We start from the raw sequence: 21,024 nt of genomic DNA on the forward strand, positions 1-21,024 counted from the left end.
TATAGCAACTGTCATGTGTGTGTGTGACACAAGTGACCTAGGGCACAGATCACTACAGTGGCTGGACTTGTCACATACATACATATGTTACCTACGGTCCAAGAAGCAGCAGCAACAACTGTCAATGGTAACAAATGTAGTCGTATTGAAAGCAGGCTTAACACCTATGAAGTTATTTAGGTCACATGTACATATATGTCTTGGCCACACAGTTACCAATTTAGGTCACATGTACATATGTGTATTTGCCACACAGATACCTGAAGTGTGCAATGGACATACTGTTGTTTTACTGATATGTCATACAGTAGTAAAAGCAAAACCCACAACACATCGATCAACAGTGTCACACACACACACACTCAGCAATTGGAGGATTCAAACCCCTACCTAACTATGTTTATGTTACTAGAGAGAGAAACGCATTACCACAACACGCTATATGCTTTACTGAGAGGTTGCATTTCCACTGCTGTATTTGTGGGATACTGACATCATCAGACTTGGCAAAGGAGTACACCTCTTTAATGTGTTTTCACAGTCTCCACAGAGGTCACTCTTCTTAAAGGGACTCACACACACTCAGCATTTGCAGGATTTAAGACCCTACCTAACTATGTTATGACACTAGGGAGATACACATTAACATGACACGCCGTATGCTGTACTGGGAGTTTTCATTTCTACTGCTGTATTTGTGGGAAACTGACATCATCAGAGTTGGCCAAGAGGAAATCACCTGTTATGCTGTGTTTTCACAGTCTCCAAAAAGGCCACTCTTCTCAAAGGGAATCACACGTACACCCACACTCAGCATTTTCAGGATTCAAACCACCTACCTAACTATGTTATGACATTAGAGAGAGATGCATTAACAGGACGCGCTATATAATCTACTGGGCATTTTTATTTCCACTGCTGTATTTGTGGGATACTGACATCATCACACTTGGCAAAGAGGAATTCACCTCTTTTGTTGTGTTTTTACAGTCTACAAAAAGGACACTCCTCTAAAACATAATCACACACACACACACACACACACACACACACACACATAGCATTTAAACCTCTACTTAACTATGTCATGACACTATGGAGATACAAATTAACAAGACACGCTCTATGCTTTACTGGGAGTTTTCATTTCCACTGCTGTATTTGTGGGATACTGACATCATCACACTTGACAAAGAGGAATTCACCTCTTCTAATGTGTTTTCACAGTCTACCAGAAAGGCCACTCCTCTCAAAGGGAATCACACACGCACACACATACATACATACTCAGCATTTGCAGGATTCAAACCTTACCTACTTATGTCATGACACTTGGGAGATACGCATTCACGTGACAGGCTATATGATTTACTGGGATTTTTTTGTTTCCACTGCTGTATTTGTGGGATACTGACATCATCACACTTGGCAAAGAGGAATTCACCTCTTTTGTAGTATTTTCACAGTCTACAAAAAGGCCACTCCTCTCAAAGGGAATCACACACACACACACACACACACACTCAGCATCTGTAGGATTCAAACCCCTACCTAACTATGCCATGACACTAGGGAGATATGCATTAACACAACACGCTATATGTTTTACTGGGAGCTTTCATTTCCAAAGCTGTATTTGTGGGATACTGACATCATCACACTTGACAAAGAGGAATTCACCTCTTTTGTTGTGTTTTCACAGACTACAAAAAGGCCACTCCTCTCAAAGAGAATCACACACACATAAGGATTTAAGGATTCAAACCCCTACCTTACTATGTTATGATACTAGAGAGATACACATTAAAACAACGCACTATATGCTTTACTGGGTGTTTTTTTATTCTCCTGCTATATTTGTACTGGACATGGTAATGTGTGTGCACTTTGTTTTATGCAATCCCAGGAATGAACCATGTGGATCAGCAGGTGTGAACAGCTTGAAAAGGACTCTGCAATTCTTAGCTTGTGTGATCTATCTGTGGACAAATTGCCATTCCTTCATATGACAATACATATTTATGCACAGATTGTTGGTTTTGTGGATACAACACATGTCTGTGATTTTGATAAAGGGCTATTCAAAGTCTATGTGGGATGTGTGTAGCTCCTTTCAGTGATGTATGTCCTGGGTGGCTGCCTTGAAAACCATCTAGCAGGTTTGGGGAACATGATCTGCTCATTAACATACCACAGTGTGTTGGGTTGTGTGTTTGTTGGATTACAATAGCTCTGTTTCTGACTGCAATCATGATGGACTCCATGGCCTAGCAGTTCAGACTTCATAGGCTTATAGGACTTTAGTTCCCATGGTCTGTTGTGCACCAGCACTTGTGGGGTGTGCCATATGTTGCTGTAACACATTCAACAGTGTAAGATCCTGTAGAGAGGGTGAGGCTCAACAGACTGTTCAGGTGCAGGGTCTGTTTGTTCTGTTGTTCACTTATGACACATATGGGGAAACAATGTTATCCAAGTGATGGCATTCATTCGGCTTTGGGAGGAGCAGTTTACCCATTCTACATGTGATATCTCCTGGTATGATGATAGGGCCTTTTGTCAGTGGGAGGTGGGTATGTACGTATGGGTCTGTCTGACAGGATGTCGGCACTGTCAGTCAGGTACAGTTGACCCTGACTCAGGACATATATGAGTGTACATTGCTATTTCTGACATAGCTGAAGGTGGTGTCATGGTTCTGTCTGTACTCTTTCACAGATAATCTTTCCAAAACAATGACAAACCTGACTACTAAACCCCTGTTATACTGTTTTACACACTTAACACACTACTGATCCTTTGTGATCAGTCAAAAGAGTATGTCATCATAATATCCTGGCATGTCCAAAGGTTGGTTTAGTGTGTACTCTCCAGTCCAGTTGGTGCATATTGGAATTTTGACACAATGTTACAACTGCCATATGTACACAGACAACCCTGTCCTCCTACCAACAAACTCAGATATATGTGAGAGATGCAACTGTATAGACAAACAGGAGGCTGACCTCTCTCAACCCATGACTGGCACAGTCTATCAGGTGGTGAAGGTAACCACACACACCACAAATCCAGTCTCACATGGACCTATGATGACAGCAAACCAAATACATTACCACACAAAAACATACTCGTAGGCTCTGAATATACTCTGCCTAGGCAACAGAGACATCCAAAGCAGACACCCAAACAACTGCTAACCCACAACTATACACACATATCACATAATTTACAAAGTCAGTGTGCCACACAGTCACTGCCATTAGGCCTAAACAACACACCTAATACACTTGTAATAGGTGAATCTTATTTTCAGGCACACTGATGTCCCACTCACCAGGCTGAACAAAGAGAAGGTAACTTTGTGCTGTCTGTCGGGTACCAGGATCTGCCACATAACACATGTACTCAGGTCACTCCAAAGCAAGTACAAATATGGCTCCATCATTGACCATGCTGGTGTGTAAACCCTCAGACGTTCCTCCCTGGACTACATGACAAGAGACATAGAGGAGCTCTCTGATCATGTAGCCTAGGCCAGTATGACCCTGACCTTGTGCAGCATCTTACCCTCACAAAGAATTATGTCATAGTATACAGACAAACTGATCACTTTTAACAGTTGTCTAACATATTGGTGTCATTCAAAGGGGATCCAGTGTCTGTCAGCCTGGGATTACATGCTCGACATGCCACGTAGCTTCGCTATGGACGCCATGCACCTGTCACCCCTAGGCTTTCAAATACTGGCTAAGGCTCTTGCCACCTCCATAGTGGGTGTTTCAGGCAAGGCTCAGCAGACAAAACCACCTCCATAGACATTACAGGGTAAAAGAAACAGAGAGTAATGCTGCTCAACAACAGATTTCTAACCCTCAGACTGCCCGCACTCAGGACTTTCCTCAGTATGGTGACTGTCGATATATGTGCAGTAACAGACACCTGGTTCAGACTCCCAAAAGCACACCAGCACAACCAGGTTTTACTTCATACCATGCTTTTTGCTTTTTGGACACAAGACTATGGGAGTATCCATATACATCAAACATACGCACACCTCCAGGTTGGTAGCACTGCACAAAGCATCGGAGAATGTACATGTACAACTAACAGTGGCCCAAACTGCATTTCAGTTTGGAGAGTGCTACAGACCACACTCCCAAACTCGGGAACAACACTCAGTATTCCTGGGAACACTGGAGAATATGAAGGTCTCTCCAAACACCATTATATTGGGTGACTTTAAATACACAAACATTGACTGGGAATACTACTCAAGCACCAATACCCTTGCACAACAGTTGCTAGGATTTATAGACTCAAATGCTATGGCACAACTGGTCACCACAACCACAAGAGGGTAGAACATGTGGGACATGATCATCACCAACATGGGGACTCTATGTTCCACACCAGAGGTATACCCCTCATTGTTAAGGTCAGAACATACATTTATCTCACTGGACATACATATCCCATCCACACCTCCATCCTAGGTGATCTCAGTGAAGTACTTCTCATAAACAAATGTCACACTTCTACAAACCAAGGTGGTATCTGTCAAAGACCCTGGGACAGTGGTAATTATGGCTCAGACCACTTAATCCTTTACAAACCCTTTCTATGGACAACTACTGGAATGCATGGATTTTGCTATTCCCAGATAACTACAAGACTCACTCCTCCAAAGGCAGGGAACCTGTCTGGTGGACCACGGCCATTAATAAGCTATACAAAGACAGGAGGAGGCTACTACATGATAGAGCACAATCCCAAAAATTAAGGCATCTCTGATCAGTACTAGGGAAAAGCTACAATCACTTGTTGATTCATCTAAGGGCCACTTCTAATGGACTCTTGCAACAGACACTAAGGACATTCACAAGGCCTACTTTAGTTATGTCAGGGACCTGGGTGGGAACTCACAGATATGCTGTGAGTTACTGCATAATGACAAAACATACACTGAACCCACTGACATTGCAAACATCCTGGCAAACAGATTCAGTGGAAATGTTTCCCCCCATCCCCCCTAAAGTGCAATTGTCCATCCCAACAGGGTGTAGCCTCACTGACATCACAGATGAACAGGTGAGTGCTGCCCTCTACATAGCAGACAACACAGCATCAATGGGACCAGATGGTGTCCTGGCCTGCGGCTTACACGAGATTCATGACAAACTTAACAGTCACATTAAGTCACTGTTCAGTATCAGAGTTACTACAGGATATGTACCCAAGGAATGGCATACAGCAATAGTGTTCTCGCTCTACAGAGGTGGTGCCACAAGGGACCCTGGAAAATTTCGCACTATAAGCCTAACTATCCTGGTCTGCTAAGCTATGGAACGCATCGTCATGGAACCCATACACATAGACATCGGGAACATACAGACACTGGATCCTACACAATTTGGCTTTGTTGTGGGCAGATCTTGCCTCTTGAACTTGTTCTACATCTTTAAACAGTTACCAGGTCCATAGCCGTAGAGAAGGTTGTCCACACAGCCTCTCTGGAGCTCGCACAACAGTTCAACGTAATACCCCACTCAGGCATTATACATAAGCTCACCAGCTTCAATATCTACACATATGTCACAAGATGGATTGCTAACTGGATCATAGATAGCACCCACATGGTCAGTATTGCAGATGCCATGTCTGACTATACACCAGTTACATGTGGCATCCCACAGGGATCAGTCCTGGGGCCTCTCTTGTTCGGTATATATTTCTCAGACGTACAGGCTAACACGGGAGGAATATGGCTGACCATGTTCGCAGATGACTGCAAACTGTGTGCCATAATCAACTCCCCAGCTTGCACAAGCATCCTCAAATAGGGTCTCACAGAGATGGATAACTGGGGCCAGAGCCATGGCCTACAGCTACTTTCCATTAGATGCATAGTTATCCTCTTTGGTAATAACAACGTGCCCACACATTACCACATAGGTGATGATACATCACGTACGGTGGGTGTTATTTGTGATTTGTGGACATGAGTAGTTAGTACTATCGCCTTTGACAATCACGTTGCCAATGTTGTTGGACACACCTTCTATATAGCCCTCCTTATCTCATAGGGTTTCACATCTAGATCAAGTGGGGTCATTGTGCCCCTATACTCATCAGGCCCATGCTTGGATACAATGCCCCATTTCGGATGTACCTTACCCAACATCTGCAGCAACTGTAATGTCCACAAAAGTACCTAACCAAGTAGATCTAGGGACTCACACAGATGGTTTGCGCAGTTTGGCTATTGTGACCCCAGCTCTCCTCAGTCGCTTACTGCCTACTCGGATGCGATCTGTGTCTGTTGTTTAAAGCCATGTCCATCACAGAATTAATGGACAGGCTCCACCTCAGGATATCAAAGTCCCTTACAGCTACATGCTCCAGGGACAGAAACATCAGCACTGATATTAATAGGACATGCTGGGGGGGGGCAGATTCCCATCCCAGAGGCTCCACTCACTCTGGAATGAGATCCCAGTCCCTCATACACAGAGACACCCACTGACCACCTACAGGTGACATCTTGACAAGTGGATGGGTGATCGTATGTTTAGCCCTGGGATATGTTTTGGGTCCCTGCTAGACAGAGGCACAATAAAATAAACATATGTGGGCTATCTTGTGTGACCTACTATTCACAGGCACAGTCTACTAATCTAGCAGGGTTGTGAAAGCCAAACACACTCTGGCTAGGTTTATACATGCCCTAGGGCAGATAGCCTAGTATCAACCTCTGAACCTATGATAATGTTCGGGATGCACATTGTTCATTGATGGTACTGATTGCAGGTTTTGTTTCTTCTTTGCTTTCCCACTTTCTATGAACAACCTAAGTATCTGCATAACATATTTGATTATGACAGGGTTCCACTATATTATACATGTGTCTGTTGTCATATAACTGTGTGCACAAGGCGGATTGGTGAACAGAACAAGGTTCCTGGGTTAACACATGCAACTGGCGGATATGTGTGGCCCACTTCTGTATTCAGACATGCCCTAAGTGTGTGAGCATGCCCAGTTCGGCCTTTCACTGTTTTGTTGACTGACATTTGTCTCATTTATTCAAGTGTGTGAGCATGCCCAGTGCGACCTTGTAGTATGTTGCTGTCTGAGGTCCACTAAATTTGTTGATGTGTGTGAACATTACCGATATTAACATTTATACTATATGTGTGTTGAAAATCAAGTTCTATTCTTACTGCAGGCCTCACCTTTGTGTCTTAACTCGACAGGGATTGTGCTATGCCTGCAAGGTTTCCATGAGATACTTTGCATAGACTTATCAACATTTCTCCATACAAGCTGATCACTGACATACTGTCATGATTTAGTGGTTCTGTACTATGACTATAGTGCACAGTATCCTGGGTTCGAGGACTGTCACTGCTTCATATTTTCATACTTGGTAGAACAGACTGCTTCAAGAACAGTGAAGCAAATATGACCATGTTTACCTGCTTTTTCTGAACTATGCCCATATTTGACCAAACTTGCACAACATTGCTCAATGTTAACCAACATTGCTGAACAGTGCCCAATATTGCTCAACATTGCCTGAAGTTGTGTTACTTAGTGTGTGCAATTTTGTTTACATATACTAATTAGTGGTGAGAGCTGTTTAGCACTGCGTTATATTGCTTAACACATGGCAATCATGCCTCAGGTGGTGCTGCAGGGCTGCCTATGTTGGATGCACATTTTACACTCCCTATACATGTTCGTTAACAGGTAGTGTCAAGTTAGGCATCCCTTTTATTATATGTGCGAGTCAGAGAGAGGTATAATTTCCAGGATTCCTACTGAGTCAGTGTATATGCTATGCATTGCCTCTTTGCCAAGGCCAAGGCCAAAGCATACTGGGCTCATCTCCTTCTGCCTACTGGGACAGGCTCAGGTTGTTCCTCCTCCGAGTCACACTCTGCCTGTGATGGCCTTGGCAATGGTGGGGGGCTGCTGTGCCCAGCCCTATGCTGCTCCTGCTGCAGCTGTTTTTGCAGGAGCATATTGTGTAGCATAGCACATACCATGACTATTTGGGTACATGTAGTTGGTGAGTACTGCAAGGCTTCACCAGATGTGTCCAGGCACTGGAACCATGATTTTAGCAGCCCAAACACAAGCTCAATTACATTTCATGTTTCTGCGTGTGCCTCATTATGGCATTCCTGTTCAGGTGTGTGTGCATTTCTGATGGCTGTCATCAGCCACGGCTCAAGTGCATATCCAGCATCCCCCACTAGGTGACCATGAGGGATGTCCCCATTGGCAAATATCTGGTACAGCTGTGTCAGATGCCAGATATGGGAGTCATGGTAGCTTCCAGGGCAGCCAGCACACACATGCATTATTATGCCCTGAGCATCACACACGACCTGGAAGTTGATGGGGGAGGTAACCCTTGTGGTTATAGTAGACCCTACCCCGCTCACCAGCTGGTGCTTTGATGCAAATGTGCGTGCAGTCTATTGCACCCACTACCTCAGGGTATTCCGCTATTTGCTGGAAGAGATGCATATTGCTGGCCAATACCTCACAGGAATTGGGGAAATATACATGATAACCGACATGTGCTGACATGGCATTCAGGGACTGGTGCAGTACCCTGGATGCTGATGCCTGTGAAATCCCCATCATATTGCCAGTTGGTCTCTGGAAGGTACCTGCTGCTAGTATTCTTAGGCCAACACATACCTTGGTTTCCACTGGGACGGTTTCCCCTCTGTTGGTTCTGTGTGTGAGGTGTGGCCTGCACAGCTCAACAATTTGCTGCATGAGGTCTCTGTCCACTCTATAGTGCTCCACTATCTCCAGCTCATGTAGCCCCTGGTAGGTTACCCTGGGCCTGTACACTCTTCTCTGTCTCCTCACTGTGGGTTGTTCAGCAGCATTTGCATTGTCACCACCCTCAGAATGTTGCATATGTCACCTTATAACAGCAATGGCAGCCCATAACATTTCTTTGTCTCAGTAAAGCTTTTTCAGTTTTCACTTCTATTGGCTTACTGCAGTGTTGCAGTGGCTCTAAAAAAACACAGTGGACAGTTGTTTGTTGAGTTTTAAGTGCTGGGCTGGGCTGGGCTAGTGTACTGCCTGTGTAATTGGCTGATTTTGATTGTTTTCACCTGCTAGCTCTGCTAGTCCTCCCTGTTTAACTTCCTACTATTTGTTGTGCTTCCTTTTCCCTTTCTGTTTAAACAGGGGCAGCGCCGCACAAACAAGTGCAAACATGTGCACACCAGCTCACACGCGCGCACACATGCTTACACAGACTACAACTTGCTTATTCTTACTAAAACACATGCACACAGGTGCAAACGCACTTACACGTGTTTCAACAACCTTACACTTGCTTACTCCGGCTTAAGCGCGCACACACAGGCGCACACGTGCGCACACAGGCTTACTCGGTTTTAGAGGCACGCACACACATGCATACATGTTGCAGGCATTTCTACAAGAAACTTTAGTGTTGTTCACAGCATACACCTTCAATTTCTTGCATTTAGCTAGGGTACCTGTTGACACACCTCTTCCAGTGATTAGTATCTGACAGCAGACACATGCCACTCTACTCCAATGAGCTTCACTTCTTTCTGACATACCCCCATCATGATGCCACCTATCTTCTACTCTGTTACACCCCTTATCCTACTCCTGCACTCCACTGACTGTGCTCTTTTGCTATGTTAACTTGGGATTCACTATCCTTACCCTCATTTGCATAGGATTGCCTAGTAATGCTTGGTTACATCTCTTAGACTGAGCTTCCTCCCTTAGTAACCTCTACTCGGTAGCCATGTTGTCTTTGGACTGCCATTCCCTTGCATTGTATATTATGGATTGCTGTTAAATCCACATTTGTGGATTTTAATTATTGGTTTTCTGGTTTTTACAGCACAGCGCATTTGCGCGGCGCTGCGCTATGCTTAAACATCGGCGATCAGGATAAAAAAAATATATATATTTTTTTTGCATTGGTGAACATTGACAATGGCCATATCTTTGGCCATTGGCATGCTTCCTTGACTGGCTGCATCCTTTTTTTAGAGCTGTCACAGCTCCGTTTTGCTATTTGCAGAACCGTACTCAGTTGTCAACGGAGTACATTTCTGCAAATAACACTACTCTTACTCGGACAGGTTAGGGTTTCCTGAATCTCAAATTTACCTCATTTGCATACCTTTCAGCAGCAAATAAAGTAATTTGCATAACCTAGCCCTGTCCATGTAAGAGGAGTTTTAGGAGCTCTTTTATATGCCCCTGCCGGCTGTTCCTGGATCGCTCGGTAGACATGTTGGCTGCATGGAGTCTTACTCTACTCTTAGACTCCGTGCATGCCTTCGTGAATCCGACCCATTGTGTAATATAGTCGTTAGTTCCATCAGGATACATTATAACACTATCTTCAAAAGCCATGCATTTTCAAATAAGTTCATTTATGGAACATTTTGTGATGAGCAGTTATCATATTTTAAATTCAAAACATACATTATTAAAAAAACTTAAAAATTTATTTAAAATTATATATTAAAATTGCACCATTTGCAAATTTTGATAATGCCTAAAGGTATTTATGTTATTAAGAAAAACCTGCATGACAGCAAAGTTATAAATGATAGTTATGTAAATGTGCCTATATTGCCACTCTGTACTTAACAATTTGAAAAGTGATTATTCCAGATTAGTAGTTAATGATTATTATCTAGACTTGTAAATTCTATTCATACTAATTGTATTCCAATAAGTTAAACTGCTTAATATTTATTCTAATATAATGCCCCTGACATTTATTCCAATTGTGTGTACTTAGAGTCATTTTCCTATTCTCTAGCTTCTGTAGTGGAACGGATATATTTTCATAATTCCAAAATTCAGATTCTAGAACAACTCAAAGTACAGCTATATTTGGCATAAGAGCTGCTGATTCAATGTTCCCAGTAGAAATATGTTGTTCTCTAATTAGTTACTTATTTCTCATTAAATTGTTGTGTCTTTAGGCTTTTCCCGGTTAGGGGTCGCCACAGCCGAACTCCGGTCTGCTAATGATTGTCAATGGATTTTTACGTGTCGGGTTGCCAGCCCTGATGCACAACCTTCAAGGAAGGCATGCCCATTCACGCATGTCTCCACACAGAAGATGTTCTAGCTGAGAATCGAACAGGACAATGTCTTACTGTGAGGCGACAATGCTACCACAGCACCACCACCGCAGTTTACTTTGCATTAAACTAATTATTTTAATTACATTGACCCAATATGAAACAGTCCTTCTACAATGTCATTACGAGAATCACTGACCCAGCTTTACAGACATTGTTTTTTTATTATCAACAACTCACATTTATTAAAAATGAATGACATTCAGTATGCTCTACTAAGAATATATAATTTCACCTCATTTAATTTGCTTTATTAAAGTGACATTTCCAGGAACAGAAGTTCACTATAAATGCATGACTTCAGCTCTTTTTAGATTGAGCTGTAAAGATCATTTCTAAATACTAATAATTCATGTCATAGATTTGCATAAAGGTAAATTGTTGGGAAATGTAACTATTACATGATTACCAATAGGGGCATGAAAATGTTTGGGTTAAAATGAATCTCCAGCCAAAGTAATCAGTGCTATTAACTGCATCAATTCCGTGATGGAGTTCTGTAAAACGTCAGTATTATATGTACTAAGAAATGCATGATTGATGGTTACAGTGCTATTAACTGCATCAATTCCGTGATGGAGTTCTGTAAAACTTCAGTATTATATGTACTAAGAAATGCATGATTGATGGTTAACTGGTTAAAGAATAATGAAACAGAATTGTTTCTTTAAAAATAAATGCTTATTTATAAATGCATACTTTTAAAACAAAAAGTATATGAACAATAAAAGAAATAACACTACATTGCATAAAAAATAATGCAAATATTCTTAGGCATATTATACTTTTATAATGACTAATATTTAAAAATATTCTGGAGATGTTAAGCAGACATTCTTTTTCATTACAAACACACTGTATGCTGTATGATCTGTGATATGCAACTAAAACCAAGCTGCTGTGACTTTCATACCATGGTGTATTCAAAAATATTTGCAGGGTGTCATATGTTGCATCAGATGCAACATATAGTACTCTTCTCTGTTCTGCTGTTTTTTTTTTTTTGCTCTTCACAGGACCTCTCATGATACCTTCCCAACCTGCACACATTTGGCTTATTCTGTTTGGCCCATTTTTTTCTTGTCTGGATAACTATATCAGCTCATCTGCTCCTCACAAGTAAGAGTCAGGTAATTGGCTGTGGGCCAGGGGCCATGTCGTGTGGAGCTACCTACATAAATATGTGTGGCTCCCTGAGCACAGCTGCAGGGACAGCTGCAGAGAACATGCATCTGCATATTGAGTCCACTAACTTCCATGCATGTACACCGTAGCAGCACATTTCTTACCAGCTCATGCCCCACAGGTGCAGCACACACTGTTTTTGCCAGGTATCACCCAAGTGGTAAGCCAGAGGTGCCCCCTTCCCAACCTCTCTCCCTCCCCAACAGATGGTTAAGCTGGTGGTAGCAGTTCTCTTCTCTCCTATCCTCACATGCCAGGTAGTTGAGGGTGCCTGATCCATAAACTGGAACATTAGGATTGTAGTCAGGTCTTTATCTTTCTATGCCAATTGAGATGTTCCTTTTATGCTGTATCTTAATGTGTTCCTGTGAGAAATATGCACTATCCTCTAAAATGTCTCAACTTCTAAGTAGATCCCTATGTAATGCATTAACAGCTGGGGGGTATAATAACCTGACTTCCATGTGAGTTCCATTAACAGAATAGTGTTCATGATGGTGTATACACAAATAGTATTATGACATGATTAATGCACATCACATTCAAGGTGAATGCAGATTATTATAAAATGTTACTACATTTGAAGTATGCAAATTTGATATGATTTACATAATTTATATAATTTTTCTGGATACTAGGTATATTTCTTGAAGTAGATTTCAGTGCTAGGTGCAGGTTTTGCATCTTCCTATGGAAAATTCTGCCAGTGTTGCGAATACTGTGAAATTACCTTAAATCCAATACCATATACACTGACTAGATTTCCTGAACTATAAAGAATTTTTATACAGTCATTCCAAGGAAAAGGCTGCTAAAGTTTTTATATGGAATCTTTCCTTGAAGGCAGATGGAAACTAACACCTGGCAGCTCAGCAAAAAGTGTTGACTATAATGGGATACTGAGGATCGTCCAGTAGAACAAGGCTTAAACATTCAGTCTGTGACCTACTGTTTGACTGGGTGATTGTGAGCAAGTCACTTAGTACTGTATTACTTTCATACCTAAAATAACATTTGAAAAGTGGTGCTAGTCCTTTTGGGACTCAGTATTTTAATAAATAAGTACAAGAAATACAAATCAACAACACAAGAACATAAGAATTTCACAATGTTATTTGTTAGTATTTATTTAAGAAAAACAGCATAGTACTGTTTGCAAGGAGTAACTGTACTCTGCACTGAAGTGTTATATGCAAATGATCTAGAGCTTGGTTAAAAGGGTGCCATAATGATATTTATTAACATGGGAATCATATAAGGAATGTGTTAAAAGAGTCTTAGTATGTGAGACAGCATTGTAATATATATAACAGTTATAAGCACCAAATACAGAGTAAAAATGGTGATTTATCAAATCTTATGTGTATATTTTCTTAATTAGGAGGACTGGGTTTATCCATCTTGTGGCAGAGGTTTTTTGCCTGGTCTAGCTGACTTGGGAAATATACAAAAGAACTCATAGTGCAGTCATTTTGTTACCAAGAGGGCTTATTAGCTAATTTTCCATTTTTTACCAGGCTGCTATAAATTTTGCACATTTGTATGGATTCACTGTGCCCTGTACAGTAGTAAACACCTAGTAAGCAAATTTATTCTGTAGAGCACTGCATAAAACTGCACCCTGTAAAGGAGCACTATATAGAATATACCTTGCATGCTGAAAAACTCAGAACAACTAATTGGGCATCAACGATTTACAAGAATTCAGTATTGTGTAAACATTAAAATTAGTAGAATTTAATACTGTTTAGTATAATCTGCCCCAGTAAAGCATCCTTTATTAATCTGTTCCTTAATTGTCTTCTAACTCCACACACCACCCACTTGTTGCTCACCAGTCAAAGGACTAAATAGTAAGGATATACAGTTTCTTAACTTCTTTGTAGCCTGCTTGATGAATATGGGCATCAAGACAATGTAGCAATTGTCTCATATTTACCCACACCCACTTAATCCTTAAAGAAACAGACACAGTAAGCGAGATGGTGTACTTACACAATGATGCTGGAGGCTAAACTCTCACATACAAGTGCATATCAAAGTGTTGAAATCACACATACAACACCCAACTCACATAGTATATAACACACACATAGACTAAAGTATGGTGTGGCACTGAAAAGCAATCTTTCTAAACAGCAGAAATCATCTAGCTCACCCATTGTCAAGGCTATACCTGACCAAGCTCAAAGGCACTCAGAAAAGACAACACCTAATACTAAGCATGTTGTCACTTTCAGTGCAGCCCAAAATGTTAAGCCTCTAAGGCAACCAAACACACTCCCCAGGACTCTAATTATAGGGGACTCTATTGTAAGATATAGTGATGCCCCTCTAACCAGGCTAAACAAGGAGAAGGCAACTGTTAGTTGCCTATCTCGAGCCAGGATCCACAAAATCATGCATGTACTAAAGTTATTATGCCACAGGTACCAGTGAGATTCCATCATAGTCCATGAAGGTATAAATGACCTTAGATGTACCTCCCTGGAGCATATGAAAAAGATATCATGGAGCTATCAGACTATAAGCCTCAGGTTAGTATGAGCCTAGCATTGAGCAGCATATTACCATCACCAAGGATGATGTGCCACAATATGAGCAAAAAGCAATTGATTTCAACAACTGTCTTTCTGATATCATTCTAAGGAGCTCCAATATTTTTTGTCTTGGGAGGATATGGTTAACAAACTATATTGCTTTGCTAAGGATGATCTGCTTTCTAGGCTTTCAAATACTGGCTAAAACTTTATCCACCCGGAAAGTGCTTTTTTCAGCAATGCCAAATTGACAAAGCTACCAACATAGTGAAATCAGCACAACGGAACCTCAAGGTATTACAGCTCAGTCCCAGGAGCCTAAATTTAAAAAAAAATGTAATTCCCTCCAAGCCCTCCTCACTCTGAGGAATATAGATATCTGCACAGTTACTGAGGCATGTTTTGAAGTAGCAGAGCATACCCCAGCAGTGCATGGTTTAATTGCCTTCCTCAGTAGCTCTACAGGCAAGGGCTAAAGGTAGTGATGTCTCAATATACAAACGTAACAAGCATACTTCCAGTGTGCTCAAACAGGATGACATGCTGGAGTTCACCTATGCATAGATCACCATAGACAAAATTCTGTACCATATCTTAGCCAGCTATTAGTCAATGTCTTAAGAAGTTCACAATGTATACTTGGGCCTGCTAGATGCACTTACCATCCAACTTACCACCCTACTCAAGTAGGACTTTAATTACTCTTCTATAGACTGGTAATCCTATATGGCCCACTTAAACTCTCAGAGTAAAGTACTTAAGGATAAGCATTAAGGAGAGAAGTATTACATGGATAAGGCACATTACACATTTTCTTATTCCTGCAATTCACAGAGATAAACATAAAAAGGCCTCATTTGCATACAAAGCATGTAAATGAACCTGAATTAATGTAAGTGAGCTATATTTTAGCTTGGGATATCTGGAATTATGCAGAAAAGAATGTAAGAAATTGAAGACTTTGTAAAGTAAGAAAACAGCATTATCATAAGATTATTGAGGTCACTTCAAGAAATGTTTATCATTTACTGCTTGTGCATACATGGTCAAACTTCTGAAGGGATTGTTGAAGAAATGGTCTTCATAGATGGGTTGAAATCTCAGAGGAGTCTTCTGCCAAAACCTGGGATCAAACCATGGATCTTTACATCTTCAGTCTAACGCTATCCTAACTGAGCTATTTTGGCTCAAATAAACAGTCTTTGCAGGTCTTGAACCCAGGACCCTGTACACTATAGTCATAGCAGTTAACCACTAAGCCATCTTGTCATTCTAGTCCTTGTGCATACATGTTTGAACTACTAAAGGGATTGCTGGGGAAATAATGTCTTTTTAGTACTTGTGCATACATGCTTGAACTACTCAAGGGATTACAATTATGTCATTTTAGTACTTATGCATACATGGTTGAATTGCTGAAGGGATCACTAGCAAAACTGTGTTGTTTTAGTGCTTGTACATACATGGTCATACTTCTGAATGAATCATTGGGTTAATGATGTCATTTTAGTTCTTGTGCATACATGGTTGAACTGCAGAAGGGATCACTGGGGAAATTGTGTCATTTTAGTGTTTCTGTATACATGGTTTAAATACTGAAAGGAAGACTGGAGAAATAGTGTCATTTTCATACTTATGCCTATATGGTTGAACTACTAAAGGGATTGCTGAGGAAAATGAGTCATTTTAGTGAGTGTGCATACATTGTTGAACTTCTGAACAGATCTCTTGGGAAATGGTGCCATTTTAGTGCTTGTACATACATAGTGAAACTTCTGAAGGGATTGCTGGGGAAATGGTATCATTTTAGTGTCTGTGGACAGATCATTAAAATACTGCAGGGATTGCTGGGGAAATGGTGTCATTTTAGAAGTTGTACATGTATGGTCGATCTCCTATAGTGATTGCTGGGGAAATGGTGTCATTTTAGAGCTTGTGCAAACATGGTCGAACGCCTGAAGGGATTGATGGGGAAATGGTGCTATTTTAGTGCTTGTGCATATGTGGTTAAATTGCGAAAGGATGTCTGGGGAACTGATGTAATTTTAGTACTTGTGCATACATGGCTGAACTACTGAAGAAATCCTTTGGGAAATGGTGTTATTTTATTGCTTTTGCATACATAGTCAGACTTCTAAAGGGATTGCTGGGGAAACAGAGTCAATTTGTTGCTTGTAGAAACAGTCAGATTCCTGAAGGGATTGCTATGGAAATGATGTCATTTTAGTGCTTGTCCATATATGGTTGTACTACTAAAGGGATTTGTGGGAAACTGTATCACATTAGTGCTTGTGTAAACATGATCAGATTATTGAAGGAATCACTGGGGAAATGGTACAATTTTAGTGCTTTTGCATACATAGTTGAAATACTGAAGGAAAATCTGTGGAAACTATGTCATTTTAATGCTTGGGATTACATAGTTGAACTGCTGAAAGGGTCTCTGGGGAAAGGTTTCATTTTAATGTTTGTGCATACATGGTCAAAACCTCTAAAGGTATCAATGTGAAAATGGAGTCATTTCAGTGCTTGTGCATACATGGTAAAACTTCTGCATGGATTTCTGGGGAAATGGTATCAGTGAAGTGCTTGTGCATACTTGGACAGACTATTGATGGTATTGATTGGGAAATGTTGTCATTGAAGTGCATATGCATACTTGGAGAAACTTTTGAATGGATTGATGTGGAAATAATTCATTCTGGTGTCACTGAGGAGCTTATACAATAATGGATAAAGTACTGAAGGGATCATAGGGGGAAATAATTAAATTTCTGTTACATAAGTGTTTGGGCATTCATGGTTTGTGGATTGCAAAGTCAATACAATGCACTCAACAATGCTTTTATAAATAGATATGTGTACAGTGAGCCTATCTGGGCAACAAATTGCAACAACACTTTATTAGCATGTACAATGTTACACAATTCCTCATTTACATATCACTGTACTTAATTTTCTCACACTTATTCACAGGCATCACACATTGCCATAAATGGACTCTATGATCCACTAACTAGCAATGCTTAATCGCAAACATCTCAAATAACCTTACCACATTAGCTCAAGAGCTATGCATACTACCCAGAGACTTTTTTCACTAGATATAAAAAAGATACAACAAAATATTTGACTTACCAACTTTCTTCTGTTTGTGGAATGTAAACATTTGCACAGTTTGCACAGTTACTAAACCATGGCTTAAAGATCTAAAATGCATATCAAAATTCAAAGTATACCTTCTTTCATTGTTGTGTGGTTGATGGGAGAAGACATCATGTCTTAGTCAATATAATATAGGACCTACAAACAAAAACTAAGAGATAAATTCTTAGCTAAAAATTCTTCCTATAATAGCTAATATTACTGATATCAAATATTCTGTTGTAGGAGATTGCTTTATACACTTGCGTCTACTAGAGATCTTTAAAATTTCCTTACTAAAATGTAATATGTAAAAAATCAAAGAAATTGTGTTTTCTATGAGATATTTGAATATCCAAAGATTGGCATGGATAACCTCTAAACACCTAATAAATTATCCAAATAACATTAATTAAAATTAGTAAGAACAACTAGTTCAAAATCTCAGTGAGGATGGCCATATCTTACAAGTCACGCTGAACAAAGCTGTGATATTTATACTGCATAGCCATTGTTATACCATGTGTAATTAATGGAAAATTTCACTTGCTCCTACAATTTAACACAAACCTGAGATTCCCTTTGTCCTCTACAATATTGTTCCTCTCTGGCTCCTTACTAGAAACCAGTCTGTACTTCATTAAACTTTTCTTTCTTTGAAATGGAATCAAAAGAAGAGAAAGCCCATTAACCTTTTTTTAATTTAATCAGTCATTTCTTTTTGTCGAGGAATTTGTCTCTGCCAGACATACAACAGACACAAGAAAATCTATATACTTTTTTTCAGTTACTGCCACGTAATATCAGTCATGATACCATCATCTTTTACCTATGAGTAAAATAAAAAAAAAATCAGTCATAAATAAATTATCCTTCTTGTACTTCATCTTGCTGATAGGATTATTAAATAGTCAACAGATTATAGCAGCTGCTACAAAATACTGATGTGCAAAGTGATTTGGAACTTTACTCTCTCACCTTTGTTAAAGAAAGGAGGAGAAACAGTTTCTGTGCACATAGCTTACCACATCTTTCTGGCAATGATCCGCTTTACAGAATGTGATGTTCTAGTATTATATTGGGTCCACAGAGTAGGTAATTTGCCATACTCAATGATTATGGCTCTGATGAGGTGTTAACAGTGCTACACAGTAATAAATCAAGGTCACTGCAACATAATGAAAGAAGTGGGGAACAATAATGGAGAAAAATGTGTCTTAGTAAAAAAGAAGAAAAAAGAGAAAAAAATCACATGATCACAGCATAAATTTATTAATGCAAGTCTTGCCTTAATACAGTCTTTTGACTCACCAGCATAAACTTGCACTCCACAACAAAAGAATAAGAGTATATTTGTGTTAGTTTGCATGCTTTATTGTTGTTTATAAATCTGTTGATAATTGTACCTGTCTATAGCATGACACTTAATATGTGTTCTCAACTAGATACTCTTAGTGGACCTAGTTGAAATATGTTTTTAAGCATTGTCTGTATGTCTTGTAAATTGTCTCTTTGGAGCTTTTCTCCCCGGGCCTCCACTGAAAATGGACATGTATCCCGATGGACTATCCCAGTTAACAAATGTAAAATAAAATAAATAAATAAATAAATAAACAGGAGACTGTACAAATTTTGAGGCAGTACCGTGCTGCATTGCAACAGAAGAGATCATATGATAGGCATTATAAAAGTCTTTCATAAAGGGAGGAAACTACACTAGCCTGTTCTGCAAAGTGTAATTACATACATAAATAAGTGCAATTTCAGCAAATATAGAACATTTCAACATTGTTCGGAATAAGAAACCACATACATTCCCACTGCAGAGAATGGAGAATTGCAGAAGCAGTTTACATGAAACGTAAAAGTACTTTGACATAACATCTGTTAGTTTTAACTCCGGGTTTTGCAATGATAGTTTTTACACATCAAGACAATTAAGGTAATGAAGGTTTGTTAATACTTAAATCATTGCAAACGGGAAAGTTTTGAAACAGCTACAATTCAGATTTAGTTAGCTATTTTGTTGAAGAGTCACAACTACTCTGATTAGGTCTGTGCTATCGCATCAACGTAAATCAAGATAATTCAGACAAGAAGAAAAAGTAGTTAGGTTCCAGAAGTCACACAAAATGCATATGAGTCACACTATGTCCACTCAGTCTCTAAATGTGATGAAAACAACATCTGACATCCTTATGTCTGGCATGACTTACGTAAAGATAACTTGATATGTATTCCACAAACCAGAAGACAAAGTCGAACAAAAACACATTAGTATGGCAGTCTCTATATTGATCAACTCGTGTTAAAGAATATTATAATGTATTAAGAAGCACTTACACTGACTCTGCTACATTAAAATAGCTCAAAATTCATAATATGATGCAGAATATGCATTTTTTTTGAGAATCTAAGTAGATTTATCATTTAGTAATGACCACGCTGCCTTCATCTATAACAGAAGTGTAAGTACACAATTGATAAAAAATAAATGATCATTCCTAAACTTCACAAATGGAAATTATGAAGCAATAAATGATATACTCAATAAAACAGATTGGGATATTACCAACTATGATCCAAATATTTCAGGTCATGATATCCTTGATGAATTATGTGATATTATTAATTCCAGCATTCATACTAGCTTATTGCTGAAATACAACTGTGCAATTAATTTCAACAAAAATCTTTAGTAGATACTCAACATAAAAAAAGAGATGCAAAATGTCTTTCAAAAATTACCTTAGTCATAGTACTAGTCTAGATTAATTCAAGTACAGAAATTATTTACTTTTCCTATCCAGTCTTTCATATTTATCTGTGACCCAAATGTGGATGGCCACAGGAACTAAAAACAGTAATAACATAGGGGACTATGATTAGGTTGCTGATCACAACTTAGTTATTATATGTTTGAGACAAGGGTGGACAAAAAATTCATCTTGAGAGTAAGGTTCAAGAGGTGAATC

This window comes from Protopterus annectens, chromosome 3.part1, assembly GCF_019279795.1.
Source record: "Protopterus annectens isolate FY-2018-M chromosome 3.part1, PAN1.0, whole genome shotgun sequence".
Classification (NCBI taxonomy): domain Eukaryota; kingdom Metazoa; phylum Chordata; order Ceratodontiformes; family Protopteridae; genus Protopterus; species Protopterus annectens.